Source organism: Cygnus olor, chromosome 14 (assembly GCF_009769625.2).
Source record: "Cygnus olor isolate bCygOlo1 chromosome 14, bCygOlo1.pri.v2, whole genome shotgun sequence".
Lineage (NCBI taxonomy): Eukaryota > Metazoa > Chordata > Aves > Anseriformes > Anatidae > Cygnus > Cygnus olor.
The window spans coordinates 3,806,991-3,833,895 of record NC_049182.1 but is presented as its reverse complement, the minus strand read 5'-3'; the positions used below and the strand labels follow the sequence as shown (position 1 = coordinate 3,833,895).

The following is a 26,905-nucleotide window of genomic DNA, read 5'->3' as shown; positions in this document are numbered from 1 at the left end:
TCTCATCAATCCAGCAAATAAATATTCACTGCCCTGTACGTGATCTGCAGCTTGCAGCAAAGATGACCCCAAGCACATGGGAAAAGGATCAAAACAAAAATCACGTGATGATTCTTAACAGAAACTGCATTATCCATGGAAGAGACAAACACACATGGCCTTCAGATTCTCGTAAAACAATACCAGGGCTGCAACAGGACTGAAACTGGGAAAAGCAGATGCTGCCCAAAGAAGAATACGCTGGAGATGTTTAACATGCACAGCACATATCAGGAAATGATAGTGCTTTCATGTGAGCTGAGAAAAGCTCATTGCAAGCTCATTTCCAGATAGCATCGATGAACCTAATAAGGGAGAGACTCAAGAGGCAGAATTCTGAGCATGGGCCGTAGGCTTGCTGGGGCTGGCTGAGTGAGCCCTTTCATTCACTTCTGGAGACAGGAGCAAGCTACAGAAGTAAGGCCAGCCTTAGGATCAAGAACTACCAAAACAAAATCATAGGAACAGTTCTCCAGCATTTCCTCTTAAATGACCCCATTATCCACAGCAAGGACTAGAAAACTTCAGGTGGTGCTCGTTCATAGAACAAGAAAGACTCGCACAAAGCAGGAGGGTCCCTGAGACACAGGGGAGAGCACTCCCCTGTCCCCCAAACTGCATTTTTGACTCCTTCAGAAATATATTGAGTTTAACCCTTGCATTTGTTTCTCTAAGTGTATGAAAACTATCTCTAGCTTCTAATAGGTACCAAATCCATTGTTTTAGCTAGAAACTCATATTAGCTTTGGTCCAGGGGAACAGACTAGATGATCCACAGAAGTCCTTTTCACAGTGGTTTCCATAACTTTATAAACTACCTGCAACTCTCATAGACCTTTAGAGTCATCCAAGAGCAAGTTCTGTACTGTACAAACCTGTACAGATCATCTGGAAGCTAGCAGTGTTATTCCAATGGACAAGTACATCTTAATTCCTTTTGTTTCAGTAGGAGAGCTACTCCTGATGCACAACAACAGACATGGAAAAATTTCACTGTGCTTATGGCTGATATAGAACTAAGACACTTTCTGACTCAAGCATGAAGAGGTGGCAGAGAAATAATATTAGATAAAATTGACAAATATTTGGGGTGTTCACATGGGGTGTTCCTGGAGCAGGGTGCGGAGCTTCAGGTGTGTGTGCAGTTGGGCATTCACTGTTTTCCATGTGCACAGTTTGCAAATGGGAGGAAAAAGAAACCTCCATGTTCAACCACAACTACCTCCAGAATGTCTGTTCACCAGATTTCAACTCCTCCATTCTAAGAACACAAAGGCCACCACAATTTCCTCAACTGTCATCACCGAGTACAAAAAGGTGATGCTTGGAGTCCCAGCTCAGTACAGGCGTGCTGCACCCGTGGCCCTCCAGGCACATCCACCAGGCTCTTCCAGAGACACTGCAGTGCCACGTGAACATCAGGTGAACAATGGCAAAACTCAAGCCAAAAGTGACAACAGAAACAGCTGGGTCCTACGGAAGGGAGGTGACTGCGCCAATGATGTTGCTGTTGGCCGTGGGCCCTGCTGCAGGGCAGCTGCAGCGCCTTCTGGGGAGCGCAAAGGCCACAGCTGCCTCGCTTTTAGGCTGCAAACTGTGCCTGTCAATGTGAAGGAAAAGCAGCTTGTGCCCTGAGTCTATTCTCACCCTTCCTTCCTCTTAAAGGAGGAAAAAAAAAATCAAAAACTCCCCACATAAAAAAAGAAAAACAGGCGATTAAAATGTTGGGGCTGACACTTTGTCTAAATTTTTGTTGTTGTGTTTTTTTTTTTTTAAAAAAATCTGGTATTTTAAAGTAATATGTCAGGGGTTGTTAATTATCCTATAGGCATCAGATGAAGCCCAAACCCCCTCCTCACCAGCAGTGTGAAAACATGCTGACAAGCACCATTCACACAGTTAACGCAGCGCTGGCGTGACGTGCGAGCTGCCTGCCAGAGAAACACGTGAAGCAGCCACTTGAAAAACAAAATTCCCCACTTTCTTGTGCATGTGGAATGAGCATGATTTATCTGGGAAGGAATTTGCCCTCAGTGTTGATCTCCTTAAAAGAGACTGCAACTAAAATAGCTACAAGGCTGTTCAAAAATTAACCAGTTGTTGTGTGTAGGGGCTTTCACAGATTTTCCCCGCGTCATGAGCCAGGCTCTTCCCAGCACTGCTGTCAGTGCCTCATGAGCCCTCATCCCACAACAGATGGCAGCAGTGGGTCTGAGTGGGGTAAAGAAATCACCACTTTCAGGTGATTTCTAACACAGGAGGTCCCAGCCAAGAGCAGGATCCCAGCTAGAAGCAGGCCGCAAGGGCCCAGGCCTTGGGCAAGGCCTGTGGTGGTTTGGAGGCAGGGCCGGAGCCGGCTGACACAAATCACTCCCCCAGCCAAACGAGGAGGATCGCAAAGCTCAGGAAGCAGGATTAGAATCACAATTCGTTGGCACAGACAGCATTGGCTTCGTAGCATTTGCAAAACCTAAAGTGAATTGCTGGGGGGCACCCAACCAAAAGCCTCCCAAACAAAACAGTCTCTCTTTTGTAGGTTCAGCGTACAAACTCTCCCACACAGCCAGGCCCTGAGCTTTGGGCCAAGCTTGGCTTCCATTTCCAAAGCAAAGCAGCAGCAAGGCAGGGGTCAGGGCCGGGCTGCTCAGTGACCATGGGCAGGGACAGACAGACCATGTTCCACCCCCCCTCCCCCCAGGCCCGTACCATGGTGAGACGGATTTCACATCCTTTTACTCCTGTTACTCACAAAAATGTTCATTTTGGTCTCTTACATAGAAAAAATAGGAGTTCATTGAAGGGTTTTAATGAACCTTTAAAGACATCACTGCGAGGAATGCTGAATTAACCTGCCAAAACAGCATTATTGAGCTCCTGGAAATTCATGACAAGGAAATGCATGTTTAATGTACCTCATTTAAGCCATATTATTCAGGGGAATCAGCAGGTGTATTGCTCTGAAGCACACAAGATGCTATTGGAGACAGCGTGCAGTCATTCACCCTGTGCCTTTCTAGAACTGAAGAAAAACAGGAAAAAAAACACTTTCCTCTCTTCCAGAGACAAAGGGGGCTTTTAGTCTTTTTTCTTTTTTTTTCCCCCCCCCCACACACAGGGCAGGTCTGTGTGTGAAGCAAGGGGTAGCAGACTAGGTCAAGTCTCCTGCCATGCCAGGGACAGCCCAGAGCCCATCTACTCCTAGCATTTCAGACCCAAACCACGACCCTGAAAGCCCTGACTTCCCTGCTGCCTCACACCTAGGAATCACTATGATGCCATTGAGCCCTTAAAACTTCCATGTGCCCCAAATTGCTGCCAACCCCGCAGCCTTGCTTTCCCTCCTGCGTGAAAAAGTGGGAGGTAGAAGATGTGGCTTCCCAAGAGAGTGTCTGCACCACCAAACTATCAGCAATTATTTCTGAATGCATATTTTTTCACGCTGCAAGTAAAGGTGCACAGACAAATTACTGAAGATTCACTGATGCCGAGAGCATGCTGCTGCAGCACGCTGCCAGAATGGAAGGGGAACAATTCTGGTCTTTACTTCCAAAACTGCTCCATCTGATGGCGAGCTGATGTAAAACACAGCCAGAATTTTAGAAGCAAGAGCCCAGGAAGCTGGCCCTTTGCTACTGACATCCACCTCAGGTCCCAGCTCCTTTCCTAGCATTACAGCATGGAGCAAATGCTTGCACCCAACAACTCTGTCTTCTTCAACAGCACTGATTCACTGAAATAAATCCCTCTAAATTTAAGTTCCTGACATCTTTATGCCATCACTGCTTCTCTATAGTGAAACCTTTCTAACAGTGTGGACAGCACATTCTCCCTGAAGACATATTTTGCACAGAAACAGCAAAGAAATTGCCCATCTCTCCAAGTGAAAAAGGAGTAGGAATAGCTACAAGTTGCCTGTCAATCCATCTTCGCTGGCATATAGAAAATTGCTCCATTGTTTAGGAGGCTGTGGAAAACCTGCCCGGCTACTACTGAGATGCTCTTATCAGAGTGGCGTGAGTGCATAGAAAAGGAATTGCATGAAATTGCCTAAATGCAACCACATCTGGAAATGCCTGCAAATAACAGTGTACTCCCCAGACTTTAGAAAAGAGACATCCTCCACAGAAATGTTTCTGGGCACATGAGAGCCAGAGGGGTGACAGTGCAGTAAGAAGTAGATCTTGACCAGCTTCACAGCTATGGAAGACAGAACTGGGGATTTCTCACCAGTTGGCCTCTGCTCACTGTCCTGCTGGCAGCAAAGACTGGGATTTCAAACAGAGCCTCTCACGTGCGCTGTAATGTAAGATGATGGAGACAGTTGGAAGAGATAAGAAGGGGATTATTCTCTTATTTCCCATAATGTGAATGAAGAGATGAGGACACCTGTAAGTACAGCAGCTGGAAGCAATAACACCATGTCCCCCATTTCAGACTTCCGTATTCAGTACTGAAGAGGACAATCCTTCCTGATGCCCTGCAACCACACTGCTCAGTATTCATGCCCCCTTTTCCCCCACTTGTCTTCATTTCCACGCAGGTATTGGCAGAGCAGTGCCACCAGTGGGGAGGGGACAGCAGGAGCCTATGAGCACGAGCTCCCCAGCCCTCCATGCTGCGGGTTTCTGGAAACAACGTTGGATTGCTCCCACTTACTAAAACAGGCGCAGTTTTTACAGCACCATTTAAACGACTTCCTCAGGAAATTTCACAGGCACGCTGGCAGGCATTGATTTCAAGCAGAAAATAACCCAGCAGGAAACTCAAAGAGGAAAGATGTGCTGTAATTATATCTCTTCAGGGCTTGCAAGACAGCGGAAGACAAGACATAAACTAGCACATGCACCGAAGCTACAATGTGAAGCAATGCTGTAATTAATACAATCAAAGCTTTCAGAGTGCTTTTCTTACAATCGGAGTTTCGATGCCTAAGCACACAGTTATCCATTTGCTTACACACACGAGCTCAGCAGCGTCGTTGTTAATTGGCACGGACTGTCTCATCTCTCCACAATCCGGTTAAACAGACAAGCAATTAAATACCTGTGACGATTTCTAGCTCACAAAAAGGGCCTGGGATGCAGCTTAGGCTTTCACTCCAGTTCTAGAAATAAACGGTTTAACAGAAGAAAACAGCACAATGAATGTAGGTAACGGCTCTGAGATCTGAAACTGCTTCACACCGTCACAAGAACAGACGCTCCTTTTATGCAGCTTCTCTCAAATCACCTTTTCTCAGCCAGCTTAGGATCTGCACGCACACTCCCTCTCTTTAGCTAATTGAAAATTAACCTGTGGTGTCTTTTTGCTTCAAAGCACATGATTTACAAAGCACGGATGAGTTGTACGGTGATAATTACTTTCAGCATATCCAAGTGAAACTCTCAATGGAGAAATAGAGGTTGGAGGAGGGACTAAATTCACAACTATTTTTTTTTCATCCAGTTTCAATGAAATATATTTCAGGACATGTGCCAGAGACCCCAGATATCTTAGCATAGGTCCCACAGTGAGGCTGCAATGGAGCCCAGCTTTCCCATGGCCCAGGCAGCATCCTACCTGTTGGACTCCACTTTCTTTCTACAGCACTCCTGAGATGCTGATGTCCTCTGGCTGTAGAGGAGACAACAGCTTGCAAGTCTCTCGATATTAGCTTGCTCTCTGTCCCTCCGCTGAAAGGAAAGCCTCCTTACCACAAAGGGCCATCCCAGCCCTCCAGCACCCCAAGGCCACCCCATCACATGGAGCAGTGATGTGGACAGCCAGTCGGGAGTCAAACGGCACAGCTGCTTGTTTAGTGAGGGCCTAACCCTTGCAGCCAAGGTCAGGCACGATGAGGCTGCAACCACAGGTCACGTCAAATGTGCTGTGAGCCGGCACCAGCAGCTGCTGAACAATAACTGTTTTCACTTTTAGCCACCCAGGCTGCCCTTCAGCTTGCGCTGCAGAAGACAATAGCCCAACCCCAGCTCAGCCAGGCCCTCCCTGAAGAATCAAAACCAATGCTTTCACCCAAAGGAAGACTATTTTTTTCCTCTAGGTTTTGACTATATTATTGAAAAACAAAACAAAAAATTTCTACCCAGTTCTTGCATCTGAGAACATGTCAGACAAGCCTCAGATTTTTTTTTTTTCTAAACCTGATTTTGCAGGAGCATTATGTAAGCAGAAGTTTTTCATCTCCCATGACTATAATTTAACACCTATTTTGACTTTGCCACATACACCCAGGTACAAACGCAACGTTTGTTTACGGAAGGGGAAAACACTTATTATTTTACGTTTCTCCTCAGTGCAGATTTACCCATTTTGATTTGCAAGAAGAAAAGAAGAAAGAAAACCCTTTCTATTGGTGCAAACCCCGAGCCTGGGCACATTTTTGCACTTTCCCCCGCTGCCGCCCAGTGACTTCTTGCACTTTCCCCACCTCGGCGCAAAACACGAAGCAAAGCTTAAACACGAAGCAAAGCTTTCATCGCAAGGCTCGGGTTTGCGTTGTTACCAGCAGGGCTATTTATATTCCCTGGAACAATAGCTGACCTTGGCCCAGCTCGAGCCCTTGGATACCCCGGGCTCGCATTGTCCCGCGGCATTCCCACCCAGCCGCCTGCGGCCGCCTTCCCTCCCCAAAGCTGCCAAGCCCTTGGGTGCAGGGTGGGGACGTGGCAGGCACCATAAACAAGGCGAGGCTCCACGCTCAAGGCTCGAAGCCCAAAGGCGAGGAGAGGTGCTGCTTTCTCCAGCCTCCTGCAAGCGCGGAGGAAAGGTCACCACTTCCCCAGTGACCTCCGCCACGAGATAGTTTGCTTCGCTAGCAGCGATCGCTTCTCGGAAACAAAAAGCGAACCGTTCTCCCTAGCGGCTGGCTTCCTTTCTTTCTGGAAAGAAAGGAAGGGGCCCGGCGGAGCCCCCCGGAGCCCCCCGGTGCTGTACCCGGGCGTGCTCCTGCCGGCCAGCCGGGTCCCCCCGCCCGCAGCCCGGCGGCGAGGGCGCTGCTCGGGGCTGTGGCTGCGGAGGGGCCGCCAGAGGGACCTCGCGACCAGCGCTGGGGCAGCCGAGCCCAGCAGCGCCCCAACACCCCCGCAATGCCGCAGGACCCCCGGCACAAGGGGCAGGGCCGGGGGGCGAAGCAGGGTCCCCCCCCGTCGCCAGCCCGACGCGGCGGCGCAGCGGAGGGGATGCGCTCCTGCGCCTCCATCCCGGGCGTCTCGCTCCTCTTCTGCCCGCTGCGGAGCACGCTTTGAATTCACAGCTTACAGCCAGGCGGGGGGCACCTTTCATCCCTCACAGCAACATTTTTGAGTAGGAATAATTCCTTCTGAATTTGGGGATCTCCCCCGAGAATGAAATCAAATCAATACAGACGTATAAAAGCGTTTGAGAAACTGGGATCCCTGTCTCCGGGTAAAACCATTTCGTTCTGGAAACTCCCGACACACACCTGGGAGGACAGGCAGGTACCTGTCCGTGCCATCAGCCCCTTCCTGGGCAGATCCAGGGCTGCACAGCCCAACTGGACTTTATCAGAGCAGCTATTTAAGGCTGAATAATTTCCTCCTCCCTCTTCTAACAGCATCTTCAGCTGGCATAGGGCCCGGGGGCAGGAGGAACCTGCCAAGGAAGTAGTTCTGAGTTGCAGCAGCTCTGCTGGGAGATTTTAATTTCTCTCTAGCATGACTCTGAGTATAAATAAGGTCCAACAACAATTAGATTAGAGGTTAGATTGCCTCCCAAAGCCCCAAGAGAGCAGCAAGAACAACAGGGAGAGGATACGGAGCTGCCTGGTAGGCAGCTCGTGCCAGCACACACCTGCAGCAGACCCCAGCCAACACCACAAACAAAATCCATCAGGTCACATAACAGCAGGACACGTCCCAGTAGTGCCCAGAGCAGCCACCACTTCTTTGGGTCCATGGAAAGAGCTGAGGCAGCTCTGTCCGTGCTGCACAACCCCTTTTTTTTTCCTACCTCTGGGAAAGCCTCAGATTCATGCTGTTAGTCCAGGGCAGGAGCACTAGTCTCCAGCATGTCCTATGGCACCTCAGTTGGAAACAACTGGTTAGCCAGCACTCAGGTCTTGTGCAGAGCATTAATTTAGAGTTTAATAGCAAAAATGTAGGCATAAGGATTTTGTTACTTTTACTTTTTGTTTTATGACTTATTCTTTCAGATCAAAGATGCTAAAACCTTGGGAATGAAACCACCATGAGGAGCAAGAACTTTCCCTTGGAGTAGGCAGTGGAAGCAGAGAGGCTCCATTCTTGAGTTGGTTTTGGTGTTGTTGTTTGAACCACAACGCCATGGTGATAGCCGTGAGAAAACCTCCCACAGTTTGGACACAGATCCTACTGACTTAAGCAATTTCAAGAATACCCAGTGCATTTTTGAGGCTTGGAATGAGTGTGGCTGTGTTGAAAGTTTGTTTCTTTGTTGAAGCAGGTTCATCCCACGTGCCCGCTGGACCGCAGCCACCCCCTGCTCCCACGGCCATGCCCCATGGCCTCTCCTGCTACACCTGCTGGGAGGGTGGGTGGACTCTTTCTGTACATCACTCCCAATTTACCCCTGCACTTCCAGCCTCTTCTTTCCATTCACATTTTAAATTTTAATTTTTATCCCCTTCTGCCGAGTCTGAACATTGTTTTTAGAGATGCCCCCACCAGTCCTTTCCTCTGCCCCTGTGCTGCTGCGGACCAGGGCTGCCCCCCACCCCCCCCAGAAGCCCTTCCCAAAAGTTGCATTTTCCTTTTTGTCCTGAAAGTTCAGACGGAGAATCCAACCCAATTCAGTTTTTAAGTCATTATCTCCATATATTTTTATTACACTTTTCCTCCATTTATTTTGGTTGGAAAGATATTCCTGAGAGCAAAACCAAACACCTAAGACCACCACAAATACTTCATCCCAACAATATAACCCTGATAACACACTGACCTACCCCATTCTTACCTCACATACCCCCTCACACATTTCTGCACACATTATGATGCCTGCTTCTCTGGTAAGCCTCAGGTTTAGGCAGTGTTCTTGTATGCTTGGGAAAACTATTCCCATATTATTTAATAGATTCCATCAGTTGCTTTTTTGCACACCCCTGATCACACCACACTTCAAACGTGCTCTGAAAGAGCCATGAATCAGCTGTTGATATTTATTTTTATATGAGCAATTTCATTGTGGACCAGTTTTCAATGATGCTGTGCTGCCTTCAGCTCAGTTTAACCCCCTGCTCCCACCAAGGAGGAGGCAGCTATGCACATGCACCTCTCCACCTGGTTATTATTAAACATTGCGCTGACAACTGAAATCTTTAGTAATTATATGACAAAATTCCAACCTCAAAATCCTCCTGCAGCTTCCATAAACATCTCCCACTTTTCATGAGACAGCAAGGCCCAAAGCGAGTGGGGAAACAATGCCTGCGAGCTAAATCACCAGCGCTCTGAATTATGTGCAGATTAATTCTCGTATTGATGTTAAGGGGGTTTCCTTTCTTGATATGATCATTTCCTTTAACTGCTGAACTTGGAAGGGAGCCGTCCCCTTTGCCATTGTGCAGGACCGAGCCACACTGGCCTCCCCAGCCGTGTGCCTTTGTGCGTGCAGGGGCTGCCGGTGCCCCCGGGGCCTCTCCTGCCCTCCGGGAACCCGCACACCCCATCCCTGCCAATGCCACAGCCCCATGCCAATTCCCTGCCCTTCTTCTATAGGACACTCAAGACTTTTGCTGTTAGGTTTTAGTTTCCCTTCTCTCAGGCAAAGGGCAGCTCCGTGGCCTTGCCTGTGACCTCGGAACACCCCGTCCTTTCCTGAGCTGCCCTTGTTGCTTGTTCCAGACTCGTGCTCCTTCTCCCTGGTGCCATCCACAGGCTCTGGGTCCCTCTCCAACAGCAGAGCTTTTGCAGCAGCCTCCAGACAGCACCTCACCAACATCTGCTTTACCCCTGTTTTCTCAGGGCCTGAGACGTGGCCTCAGCACAAAGGAGAGTTTCATCATTAGCAGGAGCTACAATGCTCTAAAAATTACACAGCTGCCTCATCGCACTGCTGCTGATTAATGCACCGCAGCCATGGTGGAAAATTTTTGTTTAAAAAAAAAGCGCTACAGAGGGAAAAATACTCCCTATGGCCAAGTTGAACTCTCACTGAAATTCCCGTAACTCTCTCCTCTGGCTCCAGGGGGAACTGGACCAGATGCTCTCCAGGAAACAACCTATGAATAGATGAGATTTCTGTACAAGTCATCTATATATACACGCAGTCAATTCTAGCTCCTTTCTCCTCGGAGTCTTTTGTCTCATAAACAGCATTAATGTGAGAAACGCTGTCCTCCTGTCACCTCAGTCCCTTAATGCCATAAACCCGGATTCCTGCACATGGTGGCAACCACGGACTGCCACGTACGAAGCATCACCTCCTGACTTTGTTGCAGCATGGATTCGCATTTTCCTCTGTGTCAGTGTTTGCTTACAGGCATCAGTTCTGCAGCACTTGGAGACAGCCATTACCTGCCACCTGGGTGAGCAGCAAGGAGAGCAGTAGCTACACCAGCACCTTTGTAGAGCCAGGCATCAGGAAGTCATTAACCATCATTAACCAGTACTTTCTGTAGCTAGAGAGCTTCAGAATGTTTAAAGAGAAGTAAGCAGCCTTATCTGCTAAAAGGGTTTAAGCAAATTGAGGCCAAAAGAGCTCTTCAAGAACAACCAGAAAAGCAAGCAGACATGGGAAGTCTTCCAGATCCACCCTCATCTGCCTGACCAAAATACCCCACAAGTCCATTTCAGGGAATTTAGGAGCATCTAATGTGTTTTAAGAGGAGATTGCTGAAGACACTGGCAGAGAGAAGAAATGCAGTAATGACAGAGAAGCTTTAAGAAGCAATGAAACCTCCCTCACACCACATGTCTGAGACAGAGGAACAAACAAAAGCTGTAATTACTAGAAGAAAACATTCCCAGAGCCAACGGTTATCTAATTAAAATAAAGACGGATATATACAGGATGGACCTGAGGACAAGCAGCCAAGTCCATGTCCCCAGACTGCCCCCCTATAAACAACACTTTCTGCCAGAAACCAGGCTTTCTGGTGTCTCGCGGCCAGAACCTAAACCACACCATACCAAGGCTTTTAGCAGCCACGTCCCTCCCCTCCCCAGGGCCTTGGTAGGGCTGATGACTCCAAAGACTCACAGACCCTATGCAAGACAGGATGCTGCCATGATCACGACTAGTGACACCTCGAGGCAGTGTGATAGAATCACATTCTGAAGAGGAAAAAGATTTAAAAAACCACCAAAACAACAACAAAAAAAACCTTCACCTGCTTAGTATACATTTTTCCTTTTGGAGAGAGGAAAGTTGGGTTCAGATGGCCACCTCCCACAGCTGAAACACATGCACCGGCCCTTAGGACCTGTCCAAGCCTCATTGACTGCATCACACTACATTACTTGGTGTGGTTGGCCAACAGTAATCTTAGGAGGTGTTTAATTCTCACATTGTCTACAGCCAGCAGCTTAGCATTAAGGTCAGAGATGGTCATAAAGTGCTGGCTTCACACGACGGAAATGGGGCACGATAGCTTGCTACTGCCTTCCAGGATCATCTTCCCAACGTATCCCAGTGCCCTTGCTCTACATCTCATTTCTTGGTATTAGAAATTAAATTGTCCTCACTCTGAAAAATGAGAGTACAGATTTTATGGTCTCTGTAGTTAGGAGGGAAAACAGACTAAAACAAACACCGATGTAATGTTACCTCTAGAACTGTGATTGAGCTACAGCTGCTTTTTCCCCAATGTAATTTTCAACTTTTCAAAATTCCATTTAATAAACTTCATTTATTGCAACAAAATTAAAATCTAGATAACTAGGGAAATTTCCTTTCATTTACAATTTTTCTGCTTTTTTAATTGCTTGGCCCAAAAGCAAGCATATCTTTTCTTATCAGCCTTCCATGCTTATTGTTAATTTTCTTCTATAAACTGAACTCCAGACGTCTTCCCAGTAAAAGCATGCCAGAATTTACAGTGGCACCAGGCTAAAGCAATAACTCCTGCAGAAACTAAGCAGATTTCATTACTGTCAGCATGTTTTTCGCATCAGAGGAAAAGGTTGGACAATTCAAATGTCACATAAAAGGTGGGATCAATTTACTAGGAGGGAAAGCTGGAAGATCTTGGTCCCCATGGTATTTCAACAGCTGTAATTCCTCCTGCAAGGCAGAGGAGGAAACTGCAGAATTCTGGAGACAAAAGACTGAAACAGAAGCTCTCTCAATTTCAGCAGAATTTGGACCAGCACAGGTATGTAGAAATAAGCTTGTTTTGAGTTTCATTCAGCTCCTACTGAAGGTATTGGCTCCTATTTCAGCTGGAGCAGACTATTGCTGCGTAAGAAAGGTCTGGAAGGTAGTTTGCCAAAGCAATGAAGAAGCTAACAGACCTTCGAAAGAGAAATCTGTCCTGTAGGCCAGTGTCTAAACTCCTTGTTAATTCTCTAGTTGCCTTGTGCAGCAGCCCCCAGGAATTCAACCAAGTGCTCTGGGGTATCATATTTCTTTTTAAATCCTACCAACACCCCAGTTATTATTTAAAATAATTCTTAAGCAGGTCTCCTTTTTTTCTTCACTTTTCTCTAAATCTTCGTATTTTACTCCTCTTCCCAGATGAGTTGTTAGCCAAGGTCAAGCCCAGTCATGGCTTCTTCCCCAGTGAGGCCCAGAGGAGAGGCAGGCAGCCTCTAGGAAAGCCTGGAGGACTTTCATATCTTTGGGCTGTTTCCCTGCAAGAACAGCCAGAGAGAAACAGGAGATGGACACAATGCTTGCCGAGATCCTTGCCTTTGTCCCAGAGGAGAGGAGGTTGGCAGCAAGAGGCACCCATCTGAGGCTTTTGGTTACAAGCAAGAAACTAGGCCCGAGGAGCGAACCTCCATGGTGTCCTCCCAACCTGAGAGAGGAGAGGTGACCTACAGGACATAGCATTTTATTTTATTTTTTTGTTTGTTTGTTTGCCAGAGAAAGAGTATTGTCTGAGTAAAATCAGAGAAATGCTTTCTTCAAGACCTTAGGACCAAGCTTAGGTATTTTTGACTACAACTAGGGGAAGGAAAAAAAGGTGTGGCCTTAAACAGCAATAACAGTCAAGAATCCTAATAATTGTACTACATTGCTTTTGGGTTTGACAATGAATAACTGCTCCTCATCTCAACACAGAAGTACTTTTTAATTTTAATTCAAAATTAACTGGAAAAGCATCAAATTAATATGCAAACCATTAGCCACATCTTTGCACTAACACCACATTCAAAAGCTTTTGTCTGACTTCACCCCGATGACCTCACTGCTTTACTATCTGTATGTGTTCAGCATCCAGATACGTCAGAGTCCTGTCCCTCCAGCCCCTAAGGGCCAGCAAGAGATAGATGGGCTTTTGCAAAAGGAGAGCTTAGGACTCTTTCCAGGAGGCTGTGGAGAGCTGCCCCTGCATGAAGATCCACAGGGAGCAAACGCAACAGGAGTGGAAAGAAAGATGCTGTGCTCTGTTCAGGACCCTGTGGAAAGTTAATAGGAAAGGAAGTCTCCAGCCATTGCCTGCCCTTAAAGCCAGCCCTGTGGCCACCAGCTCTGCAAGGCTAGGTGAGACACAGCCCAACCTGGGGCCAGGTTGATCTCTTCCTTCCTGAAGGTGACCTGTTTGGATGCCACCAACACCTCCACAAAGAGCAACTATGGCCTGGAAGCAGAGGTCTTGGGTCAAAGCCCAGTGAAGATCAGCCCTGATTTTGTAGGGCAAAGGAAAGGCACTTCTGCTACTTCGTATGAAGCATTGGTTATTGAGGAAACAAATCATGACACAGTAGCACATTTTAAACCCCTTTGCAGATGGTGAGTAGGCTGCAAATGAAAACCCAGGACACACAATGTTATAGACAAAGTGAAAGCTTGAAACAGCAATAAATTTAAGGAAATGATTTTTGAAATCTCTAGACTGTCTGCATACAGTCTGGCCATATTAAAGTGACTGTGCTCTTTCCACAACTAAAATACTTGACATGCCTGAAGAAGCCTTATGCAAACAGACAAATAAACATGCTTATGTTTAATCTAGCAAGCTGGCATTTCTTGTGGCACTGCGTGTTGGCACAAAAAGTTTTTAAAATGGAACAGAAAAGCGGAACAGGCAGTGGGAGAGACCCTCCCAGGAAAACCACACAAAACCATGCAAAATACCCTGACAAACAAAGCTCTGCAACACCTACCTTGCCTGCTCTGCTTCTATAGGAGAAGCCTCAATGCCTGGAAAGAACAGCCAGTGAAAAATCTACTGGTATTCGCTCTCAGATTACCTCTCTGGAATAAGCCAGAAATCATTACAATCCATTGGGCTGTGCACTCCTTGCCTCCCTATTCCTTAGCTTTACAACTGCTCAGAGTTCTTCTATACCAAAAAGCAATAGGAAATTCTAGCTTATTTGGTGTTACAATTTGCAGTTTTGCAATGAAGCATCTTCATTATCTAAGTGCTTCAGAGAGGCATTCCTTTCCAATTAACCACATACAATTTGCAGGAGATAGTTTCTTTGGAGAAAGCAGCAGCATGTCAGAAGCACGTCCAAAAGGCTATGGTTTGGACATCGATGCGAGAATGGAATAGCTTTCAGTATTAAAAAGACATTTTCCATTAATATTTGGATGTCAAGTGAGTAATTTCAGCATGTGAAAGCTACTGCTGGGGAGGGATGCCCATGTGTTAATGAGCAAAGGTCATCTATCCCGTGTAGCCTCTGGAACAGACCGGCTGCTGGAGACGGGACAAGTGGTGCTTGATTCAAAATAATCATGGCCTCAACCCAGGCTCTGCTAATGAGTCATTTTTGTCTGGGAACATTTCTTCAATGCAGCTGCTTTCAGATCCTAGTGTTGACATGCATGGTTGAAATTGGTTGAAGTCTTCAGAGACACAGGGAATTCGGGCACGGCTTCCAACACCCCTCAAGAACAGGGAGTTCTCCAAGCATGAGGCTCCATGTACAGAGCCTTTTTGCTCAAGTGCCATGAGTGCATCCACGGATATTTCCCATGTTGAAGCTTAAGGAAAAAGTGAGTGTGGGCAGTGAGTGCCTTAGATGCTCAGCAGAGCTGAGGACTTGGCCTTCTTTCTGTAGTCAGAGGCTCAAACACCAGTAGCTCGGCTGCACTCCAAGCTCCCCACACTAGTACATGGCTGTGTTGGGCAAGGCAGCCTGAAGTAGCTTCAAAGATACTCCCCGTGGCTCCCAGCATTTGAATGTTTGGGCTGAAAGTTGCTGGTGGCCACATTGTGCGCTGGTGGCTGCTGAGAGCAGCCAAATGGCTTGGGGAAGCCCCAGGACCCCAGAGCAGCCATCCTGGGACAGTAAGTCTGTCCGCAGGATCTCTGGAAAGAGAGGAGTGCCACAAAAACCATTAGCACAGCCAATTGTCTGTACCAGACACACAAGGGAGACTGAGGATCTGCTCCCAAGCAGTAAAAGATCCCTGGGGACCCCAATGACCCATTTTAAAAGAGCTTTGGAGCAACAGAACAGTTAGCAGCTGCTGACAAAAGTCTGCTGTACTTAGTTTGACTTAAGTATTATTATTTTTTGTTTTACCTTTCTTCCCATGACTTAATGAATGCAGGAGTAAGAGGAAAAAACCCAAGTGCCTCCTACATTCATCCAAACCTTCCATTTGCTTTGACATTCCTCCTTTCCCTTTTCCCTGTGGCCTCACAGGGACAATAACTTTTCCATGCCATGAGCTGGAAACAATTAACAGAGACAACAGAAAAACATCCTTTACAGATTAGTTCACATAAGTAATTGCATTAGAGTTCTCAGCGAAACCGTGTTGAAGCCAAAAAGCTCCTGGCTTTAGAGCGTGCAGGTGGTTCCAATTATAGGCACCTTCTTGCAAGTGAAATCACAGGCTTGCTTCAACTGACAGCAGCTCTGTACCTACAGTAATTGTGTGACACTTGTGATATATTTGACTGCCAGAAACATGGCTGTCTAATCTCCAGAAACAGATTACCAGAACCAGAAAAATGTGGATGGAGTCTAGAGTAGACAGAATTATACTACTACCTTACAGTGGTGGTTTATTTTTTCATAAAACTCATAAAATGCAAGGCATCTGTATGTGCAAAATGTAGAGGGATGGAGAAAAAAACCCTCATTAAAATCCAGCAGATGAGGCACAGACAAATTCCAGAGGCTTTGCCAGTATTAAGCAAGCAGTACTTAAAGCCATGGGAGACTAAAACTTTACAGACGTCTGCATCCCATAAGCACATAGTGGTAAAAAGACATGTAATCGTTCACAAATAGACCCTGTGCCATGGTTTGAAAGGCCATGCTAACATGAACGTACACTTATTATCTGAACGGATCTGCTATAGATGTAACATTGGTGTTATACCATATTATGTATTTATTTAGGTACTTACATTAGGTGTGTTAAAATACATATAAAGTGATGTAGGCAGTTTACTCAAATGGAAAGGCACAGCTGACATTAGCAAAGGCATTTGCAGCTCAGCTTCAGCATCACGCCAAGCACAAAGCCAAGGTCTGCAGGAGAGCTCGATGAGGTTGGGATGGGGAGGGAGGGATGAAGCCAGGAGCTGCCACTAGGCAGAGCCACTGCTGTCACTGGAGGGGCCACGGGCAGGTGTGCTGTTGGCTAGCTCACACTTGCATATCCTCAAGTTCCTGTCCTGGTCAAAAATAACAAGGGAAACAGAAGGTACAGATTTCTCTCCATGAAGGAGTGGGCTGAGAGCAGATAACTCATGTACACAGAGTGTTACATCTATGAATAGGTACCTGGTGGGCAGATCTCTTTTGTAACAGCAGAACTAATAAATACATATTTTGTATTAAATATTTATATTTTTGTTTTGTTATGGCACATACAGATCACCACAAGGCATTAACATCCAGGATGTGTCAGCCCAGCAGTGTACATACACCACAATTCATATAACTGATGATAAGCCCAGAATTACCAGGATGTGGGTGTTCAGGCTGCTAACTTGGGCTGATGGCCACAGTAATCTCATTCTGCTTTTGTTCCCAAGTCTCCTGTCCTATCCTACAGCCCATGCTGCATGCTGTTGTAGGGATGTGAGTAGGAGCAACTGCAGCAGAGCCTTATTCTTTCTGATGGACCCAGTTCTGAGAGTCTAATTGATTAATCAAGGCTCCTATAAGGTAAAATCTATTTCAAGATGCTATCCCACTTGCAGCAGGACAGACTGACTCAACTAAAGCCCCCAGCAGAGTAGAAAAAGCCATCCTTTGCAGAGCAGTCCCCAAACCAGGAGCTGGTCATTCCTCTTCTCCATCCCTCTCTAACCAGCTGCCATCCCTCGTGAGCAGCCAGTACTGATACTCCCCAATGTTCTGTTCTTGGAGCTTCCCAAACCCATGCAGAGAGCTGGGACACCTCCTGCATCTCTCACTGGAAGGACAAAATGTATCACTAATCTGCACCCGAGGTGTGGGTGAGCTCCTCGAGCCTAAATCCAGCCTAAAATACCAGCAGCTGTTTCTCAAGCTCCAGTGGGAGTTGTGCTGTGATGGTCTCCATCCCTCGTACCACAGGTGGGCTATTAGGTACAATGAGAACGCTTGTCTCATTTTACTTTTCACCAAGCTATGGTTTCAGCGAATCCGCATTTCCCAGCAAAGAAAGGTTTCACTGGATAATTCCTAAAGCAGATCTAATTCTCTCCTAAATGTCATAAAAATTCCAGGACAGCTCCTCCAGTGCTGTAAGCCCAGCGCCCAAGGCATGGTGGAACAATGCCACCTCAGCAGGGACCTGGCACACAGGGCTGTGGCCAGCTGCTTTCTTCCTACTCTTATGGACATTTCAGTTTGCCTTTACCTTAAATAACCCAAGCCACAGTGGACAACTGTAATATTAGATGCGTAGCTCGTTCCTTTATTCGTGTCTTGCTATCCAGGCTGTCATGGTGATCCCTTACACTGAACCATCTGTAAGCTTGTGTTTGGCAGTGGGCAGTGCAGGGCAATGTATTCATGAGTCAGTATTTGTTGTCTGGAGCACTGGTTTACTGTTGTCTGCAGCTTTGGTTTTGGGGACATGGTTACCTACTTCCATGTGGGTTTACCCCGCCCCCCCCCCCCCCCACACACACACAAATGAAGGGGCTCTCAGCCTTGCTGTATCCCTGTCATTCCCTAGTAATCATGGCAAGATTGAGAGAATAGGTATGACAGTATTATTCTGATATTTCCATTAAAATAAATAAAAAGATGGGGAGGGGTCAGGCAATGCCCATTCAAGCTGATGGGCAGAGACTTAAAAGCAGTCTACAGCCCCAAACCAGACAGCATCACAGAGCTTAATGTAGGCAGCCAGATTTTTTCTCATAAATTATGCAGAAAAAGGATTTCATTGATGGCCTTTCAAAACTAGTGAAGGGACCTCCTCCTTACCACAGCCCTGGTGTCTGACCTCAGCTGAATTGCTTTGTTTTACATGCGTGTTGCTGAATCTCTGTGGTCTGGGAAGGAGCTGCCCCAGGAGACATCTGCACACAAACACGGGTGACAGGACAGCGTGCTACAAAGGGACAAGGCTGTTCCGGCAGCACTGATGCATGAAAGCAGGGAAGCAGACATTCGGTCATCTCATCTACACATGCCCGCGAGATCCATGTCAAGGCTTTGACCTACCACCGGGTAAAACCATCACTAAGGCTTCTGGAGAGCCACAGCTCTGGAGGGAAGGTACATGGGCAGCAGCAGCCAGCTGAGCACCCCAGCCTAACACCAGCAAGTCTCTGTTGAAGGGAAGATGAAAGAGCAAAGACAGCAGCAGTGAAATACCTTAACCGCTTTCACAATCCTCACCTGGTGACACCTGGGGCCCAAACACTAACTAGGAGACAGACACAAAACATTTTTCTCTACTATGCTGTGCCCCTCCTGCCTGCCTACACATCTGCAGAAGCTCAGAGGCACACTTCATTCCCACCAAGTGTCTGCTTTGTGTTAGACTTGTTCCAGATAGCAGAACATGAAGAACCTATGACTCACACTGCCATGCCTGGCCCAGGGAGCTGGGTGTCTCAGTCAGGCGGGGAAAGGAAACCCAGGGATGCTTCGGAGGGGATGGCAGGAGGGTGCCACAACACAGAGCTGCCAGGGGGTCTGTGCATTGCCCACACCCTCAGACAGGACCTGAAAGCAGAAATCAAGCTTCTGTTACAGGTGATGCAAGGTCTCAGGTAGATATTCACTGTATGCAACAGGACAAACACTTCTGGACACTTCTCAAGGGAAAAATCACTCAAGCATGGCAGGCTTTGCAAACCTTAGCAAAGCCCTTAGCAAATCTGCATGCTGAAGGAGATGCAACATTAAAGGGAGCTGCAGGATTATGTGGTGACAAACAACTACCAAGCTAGCCTGTTTAAAACCCCTGCAACTGAGAACATTTCTGTGGATACTGTCCAACCGTCCCCACCTTTGGGCTTGGCTCCTAGGGTATCTTTCCAGCTGATGAAAAAGTTTTGTTTTCCATATAGTATCTGCAGTGACAGCATAAAAGTAAAGAAAAAGCAATTGCACAGGCCTGTTTTCTCTCGTGCACCCAGCATTGCCCACCTGGGTGCTCTAGTTTCCTCCCAGGACTGAACCAGATAGCTTTTCTACTCCAATGCACTCTATGAATAAATTTGCTGCAGAGCTCCGTATTTTATACTGTAATAAAGCCTTCCTGAGATCCCACTGCTGTTCGTTGCTGGAATTTACAGGAATCCTTAAAAGTTCATTTCCTTTTACAATTTTTTGGCCTCTTAACAGGCATGCTGCTCACTGAAAACCACCCAGACAATGAAGTGCAACTCAGCCTGTGCACTCCTCCAGCCAAGCTCACTGCCCACCATTGACTCATTCAAAAGAAAATTAACTCAAATCATAGAAGTGGATGAGGATTTGCTACCAAGAGAATTTAAAAGTAATAAAGTCTCAGCATCAGAACAAAATTTTAGAAAACTCTTCTCTTTCCATTATTGCACCATAATAAGAGCTCACTGCTGAAGCTCTTAAAAATATCTAAATATGAAGGCTGTAGCAGGGATGGAGGAGGTTATTTCAATAAATACTCCAGTTTATAGCTCTGTACTTCTCCTCTTCATTTTGAAGATGCTTGATTTGAAGAGTATGATTTCAAAATATACAGAAAGGACATTGGAATCATTTCATCTCTACGTCAACACCTTTGACTATGAAGTGACATAAATCACTTTTTAAAAGCTTGTAACGCCTTTTGCCTGAAGATGGAATTTTGTGACTTCATAAATGGTAGAAGCTGTTTAAAACAATTCCACAAAGATTTGGTGTTAGATTTTTTTCCATTTCATAGAGCTCCAAAATATCATCTCAATACCAAATAATGAATGAGCAGAAACAAGAAAATCCTAGAAAATAAAAAGCTTCAGGGGAAAATAAAGCCCCAAACACGAAGAACCAGATATGAGCCCAAAAGCGTTAATTTCCCTCAGGTGTCTGCTGCTCACACTGGCCTTGTCCCTGACTCACTGCTTTCCATTCAAATTCTTCATTGTTTTCCCTCAAAAGTACATTAAGGGCTTGAAAATGCCAGTCCCCTGAGATGGATAGCTACCATGAGAGCAGGTACAACACACATACCATTACTGAAAGCTTTCCAAAAGCCCTTTTCTGGCCACAAACAGCCCTAACTTAAAGATTTTATCATTATCCAGCCTGTCACATCATACAGCACAACTGCTAACATTGAGGTATAACAGCTTTTTTTCCATTTTTTATTATTATTATTTTTTAAATTAAGATAACCTCCTTCCATATTGCCATGCAGACATACTGCGTACAGACAATGGGCTGTCTGGAAGGGACCAACACTTCAAGAATCATGAACTGTTTTGAGGCTATGGAGCAGTGGAAGCCTGTTGCTATTTAGACTTTTTTTATTATTAAAAAAATAGATCTTAGCTACAGTTTACTTTCCCCACTTAGAAACGTGGAAAAGTTTGTTCAGCTTAAAATTTCCTGTTTGGCATTAGCAGCTGCTGGCTATGGTATTTATAAATATTGCAGCAGACATTTCTAGGGGAATCTGGTTACAATTAGGCGGGGAGCGACACGGCTCCGCAGCCCTCGGCTCGCGGGCAGCCCCCGTGCCACAGGAGGCAAGGGTCACTGCTGGGCGAGCATCAGCAGCCAGGGCTGAAGCTTTAGGGGGCCTGTTTTCAACCAGGAGGGTGAAGTCACTCGCTTGTGGTGTCCAGATATAGTAGCTTGGGAGGAACATTTGGGCGGCAGGCCCGGGACCACCTACTCCGAGCGTTACTCATCACATTTCCCTGGCTCCCCGGTGCCCTGCAGCATCCTCAAGTTGTTTGTGCGGGGCAGAAACACGCATCCCCCCCACCCATCAGCCCTGCACATCCCAGCGCTTTGTGCTCTCCCTGGGTATGCCCAGCCTCAGTTTCCCCTGATTCCCATTATTAGGACCTAAGCGTCATATTAAAACAAAGCATCAGAGAACAAAAGGCAGTAGGAAGAGCCCAGATGAAAGCAACCCTTTGATTTCCCAGGCACGTCCTCCCACAGCTTTCTGAAGCTTTCATCCCACTGAACCAAAGGCCTGCTATTTCTCCCCGGCAGCCACCACCTCACTTCAGGGTTACCCATGGCCAATTTCTTCCTAGCATTTTTTTAAAGGCTCCAGTATGATGTGGACTGCTCTGCTCAGTAAAAGAGCCCCCAGACATCTCAGCATCACCTTGCTTTCTGCAAGGCTTTATGCAGTGGGCACAGAGCATCCTGACGAGGCACTTCTGACCCTCAGTGCCATCCCTTGGTGACAGGCAGAGGAAGAGGGACACAGCTTCCCAACAAGCCAGCTCACTCAGGGGAGGGTCAGGAAACCCAATAAACAAAGAGGCAATGGCATTGCTTCAGAAACTGCTAAGCTGGAAGCGAAGCTGCACTTTGTACTGTAAAGGTACTTAGTGGGGGCAGATTACTCAGAGAAGACGTATGTCAGCACATTGCTTTTCCCCCGGACCACCTGGTTTCTACCTCCCTAAAGACAGGGAGGCTCCCCAAAAGACGGGCACAGCTCCACGGTGGCAGCAGCCACACAGCCAGTGGTGGCCAGCACTCATGGCCTTGTCTGTGAGCCCCATGCAGGCCTTCTGCCAAGCCTGCCCCAGGAGCTCTTTGGGCCTGCACAGCTCCGCCATGGCTCACAGTCAGCACTGACGTGAACAGAACTGATCTGAGCTCCTGGCAGCGTGGCAAAGCTGCAGGGGCCTGCGGGGGACATAGGGACCAGTGAGCCATGGGCCTGCACACTCGCTTTGACACCTTGCCCGAGGTGAGCGGGTCTGAGACAAGGCTGTAGGGGCTTCTTGCTACAAAGAAGGTGAGCAAGAGCATCCTGCAACATCTCCCCAGGGTCACCCCCACACAGGTGGGAATCTAGCCCTGTCTCTTCTGTGAGACTCTCAGTCTCTGTAGACACACTATTTTTTTTCCTAGAGAAAGGAAGGGTTCGTTCCTGTGTATGTCAATGCAGCAGCCTGCCAGACCCTGCAAGTGAGCACCGTGGTGCAATGCTGCCAGTCCTGGGGGGCCTGGATGCTCTGGCACAGCCCCTTGCTGCAGAGACCCCAAGCTAACCCAGCTCAGAGTCCTCTCTTTTGTAACTCAACTCAGGCCTCGGTAGCTTCACAGGGATGTCAGAAAAGCTTGGAGCACACACCATTTTATCACTGCTTCCCCAGATTTCAGGGTAACAGCAGCACAAGAAGGTAAAAAGAGCCCAGAACAAGAAAACAAACAATTCTGCAGTCGAAATATCTTATGAGAAAAGTAGCTAAGTTCCCCGTTTGCTGGTTTTACATAAAAAGAGAAAAATATGCTGAGTAAATGAAAGGCACAGCAGCGCCTCACCCCCAGCCTGTTTCCGGCCATACCCAGTCACACCATGAGCTTGGTGAGGAGCAGCATTTCCTGACCCTCAAGTGTTCGCAGCTGGTGTTGTCCCAGAGCACTTTCTGCTGATGCTCCTCGGTTCCCTTTGCCTTGCGTGACTGCTCTGCAGCTTTGCTTTGTTTATCCCACTTCTTCCTGCTCTTTAGTTACGAGCTAAGGAAAGGAACCAGCCACTTGTGCTCGTTTAGTTACTTACTGGTGCCAGTTCACATGTGTGGGTGATTAATGGGGTGTGTCACTGTCATCCACAGGAACCAAAACTGCAAAATCGGGTCCCTCTGAGTGCGGGGATGGACACACCACTGTCAGGGACCCATCTGTAAGTGTTGTAGCCAAGCAGTCTGGGGTCTGCAGGATAAGAAGGCTGAGGTTCCCTGTCCAGTTGTAGGACCAGACTTGGTAGGATGCCCTGGCCAGCCCCAGGGTGCCCAGAGACACCACGCTGGAAGGCACACCACCATGTGAGCCTGACCAGTGCCCAAAGCAGTGAACACTACTGACAGCACTGCATGCACACCGTGCCAGTTATATGAAGTAGGAAGCCTACTGCTTACAGCAGCTTACAGCAGCTGGATGCATCCTCAGTCTGGTGTTATAAAATGAGCTCGAATTATAAGGTCAGGACTGCTGTGACCGTCACTTCACCTCTCTGCAGAGCCATCCTCAGGCTCCTTATGGAGGCCAGCAGCTCTAGGAGTGCTGTGTGTATGTGAATAGTGCTGCCATACTTGCAGGGTGTACAGTTTTCCACCTAACAGTCACTGAAATAGGTCACTTATCCCCTTTAAACCAAAGGCAGAATGCTAGAAGAGCTACACAGAATCACTGATGCAAGTCCTGAAATCTGAGTTCATCCACCTGCCTCCACAAAACCAAACATTGAACGAGCACCCTCAGAGGGCCTCCAGGTTCTGCACAATTATTTTCCAAACCGGAGATCTTGATTCTCCTCCAAAAGCAATGGTCAAAATATAACCAGCTTTGCATTTGTCACAAACAACAGAGCTTGATGCACAAGTGGCGTATGGAAAAAACAGGTGTGCCTTCAGAAGTCAGGCAAAGTCCCATTGGAAAGAACCGACTGAACAGAGAGAGAGAAGACAGGCTGCAAGCTCGAAGCCTAGGAGGAAGCCAACCTGTGAAAAACCACAGACACGTCAAGGGTAAGCAGGAAAGAGACGTGCCTGGGCCCACTTGTGAACTCTGTAAGAACTTTACCAGTGTCTTGAATGGCCATGTTCCTTCCCAGGAGGAAGGAACGGATCCTTCAGAGGGCTGGGCTGCCTCTGCAGGGGATATCCCCATGCCATGCAGGCTCACTGGATACCTGCTACCGCTCTGTGTTCACAGCAGGTGACCTTTCTGGGGAGCAGTGCTGAACTTCTGCAAAGCACTTAAACATTACAAAACATTGAGGCATCAGTAGCTGTTGGAAGGAAAGTACCCTCAGATATTTTTATTCGAGGAATTTTACAGATTTCTGCAAAGTCTCTCAAACGTGTCATCGAAAAGCACTCCAAAGGAAAACCACACGTGTTGCCTGAGCCGCAGCTGGCTGCCTTGGATCCCGATGGCTCCTTCGAGCCCACCCTTCCCCAGCACTAACCTCACCCGGCATTTTCCTTTGCGCTCCCTCTGAGGCAGCAGCCAGCAGGTGCAATGGCTTCCAGCAAGCCATGTGTAGCAAGGAGCACTTCCGTACAGCAGCAGAGCAGGGAGCACATCCCTAACAGCGTGTGGGTGGCTTCCCCCTGCCCTCAGGGGTCGTCCTGCAGCACATCTGGCTGCGGCACCTCAGTGGCGCTCAAGCCGCTGCCTCGCTCTGCCTGGCCTTGGACACAAAGCACACACTTAAAAGCTGTACTTTTCCTAACTGGACTTCAGCATACATTTAATTATTTTGTTGAACGGGAGCCACTGAAAGTACACAAATTATTATTATAAAGAAGTAAACAAGGGAGTCTGCACATTCCCAGAAATATTCAATAAAAAAAAATCATTTATTTTTTCCCCCCTTTTAGACTTAAATCTCCTTGAGAAGGCTCATACTTACTCTCATTTTTTTATTTTATTTTTCTGGAAAAGAAAGAGCCCTGAAAAGAGCTCCTGTGGAGGACAGCTCTGGTTTGAATGGCCACATGCACCCATCTGCTCTGTGTTTTGGGTGGAAATACTCTAACTGAGAGAAAGCAACATTGCTGGTGCAGTACGTCCACGTGCCAAATACCCCAAGGGTGTTTGCCATGAAAAAGCCAATCCCAAACACCGCTCGCTGCTTCTCTGCAGCACAGGTAATGATGCCCAGGATGCTGCTAGGAGCATCCCTGCCCTGACACATGCAGAAATAGCCTTAAAAAGGCTTTTTTTTTTCCCCCTCTCTGCCCCTATATTGTTTCTGCCTGGTGACCCCCTGGAGCCACCAGCAGCCGGGCAGACACACGGGGTAGCAGCACAGCCCAGGGCTGGGACATGCCTCCACCGCCCCCCAGCAGCCTGCAGCACCCAGGCAGGCCGGGGGGAGCTCCGTAGCCTTCCGCCAGCACTTCCCCAGAGCAGCTGTGTTCCTCCACACCCCCAGCAACTTCCTTCTGCCTTTCACTTCCACCTCTCATAACATTGCAAAAAAAAAAAAAAAAAAAAAGAGAGAGAGAGAAACCCTCTTTAGAAGATGGCATATGAGTGGGACATTCCCATCGCCTCAGCACTCCTCATTTCCTCATCTCCCAGCTGCTCGCCTCTCGCTTCCCCCTCCTGGGAGGGGGAGCAAAAACATCTCCCCCCTGGGGGCAGCTGCCTGCACCGCCCTGCCTCTGGGAGTGGAGGGACCCCTGGGGGAAAACACCCCCGAAAGGAAGCAAGAAATGCTGCTGATCAACTAAAGCAGCTCAACTGTCATCTTCAATCTGGGTTTGCCCCTCCAGAGAACATTGGGGTGAGAAACCAACGTGGAGCTGGGAATTAGGTTGTGTCCAGAGTTTTCACCAGCACAAATCATCAACTGGAGACACCAAAGCACAGAGGACTTCTAAGAACAGAGCTCGTGGGAAGGCTCCCTGGGACAGCTTCCCAGGATGTGGGATCCCAGGGAAATTATAGGGGAGACAGAGCAGGGACATGGGCCCTGCGGTGAGCTCAGATGGAGCAGGAGGTGTGTGGGAGGGAGCACAGTCATGGGGATAGAGGGGACATGCCATGGTAGAGGGTGAAAAGGGAACAAACAGGGTTGAAAGGATAATCCTAACAGGGAAGACTGTCCCTGGAGGCCAAGGGCCTGTGGAAGGACTTCTAGCACCTACCAGCTGCTGTGGAAACCTAAAGCCAACAGTAAGGTTTCAGAGCCCTGTATGTGGTAGGAATCTGCACCTCTGCCTACTGCAGGTGTTGTTGGGATTCACAGGTCTGGTGAACTCCTTGAAGCAAGCCAAGCAAAGTCAGACCACGTACCAAACACAAAGACCATCACTGCATCATCGCTATCCTCAAGGCCTGCCCACAAACCAGGCAGCAGGATGCCAGAGCTCTGCCAGCGGAGGGGACATCTCACAGTCACATCTAAGCAAGGCTTGTCCAGTCCCACCCTCTCTAGGGGCTTCATTTTTGCAAAGAAACACTCCACCAGCCAGGTCAGATACAAGGAAGATATCAGCAAAAGGCACTCACCTAGGCGAGGAGCAGATCTAGCTTCCAGCTTTGCAGACATCAAAGGATTTCTTAGTGCTTTTTCTTGAAGTGTCAAGGGAAAACAAAATGAGACAAAAATAAAAAAGAAAAAAGCCCTCTACAACTGAACATATTACTGAGCAAGCTGCAAAAACCTTTTT

The 26,905-nt window shown here is 47.6% G+C and overlaps 1 protein-coding gene across 1 annotated transcript in view; it reads right to left on the bottom strand.

Moving 5' to 3' along the window:
• SMAD5 (SMAD family member 5) overlaps window positions 1–26,873 on the bottom strand; it is an 82,736-nt gene extending 55,863 nt beyond the window's left edge. Inside the window, exon 1 of the mRNA XM_040573225.1 lies at window positions 26,745–26,873. The gene's annotated coding sequence lies outside the window, so the exon portion shown is untranslated. The remainder of the gene's footprint in view (window positions 1–26,744) is intronic.
• Between the last annotated feature and the right edge of the window lie 32 nt (window positions 26,874–26,905).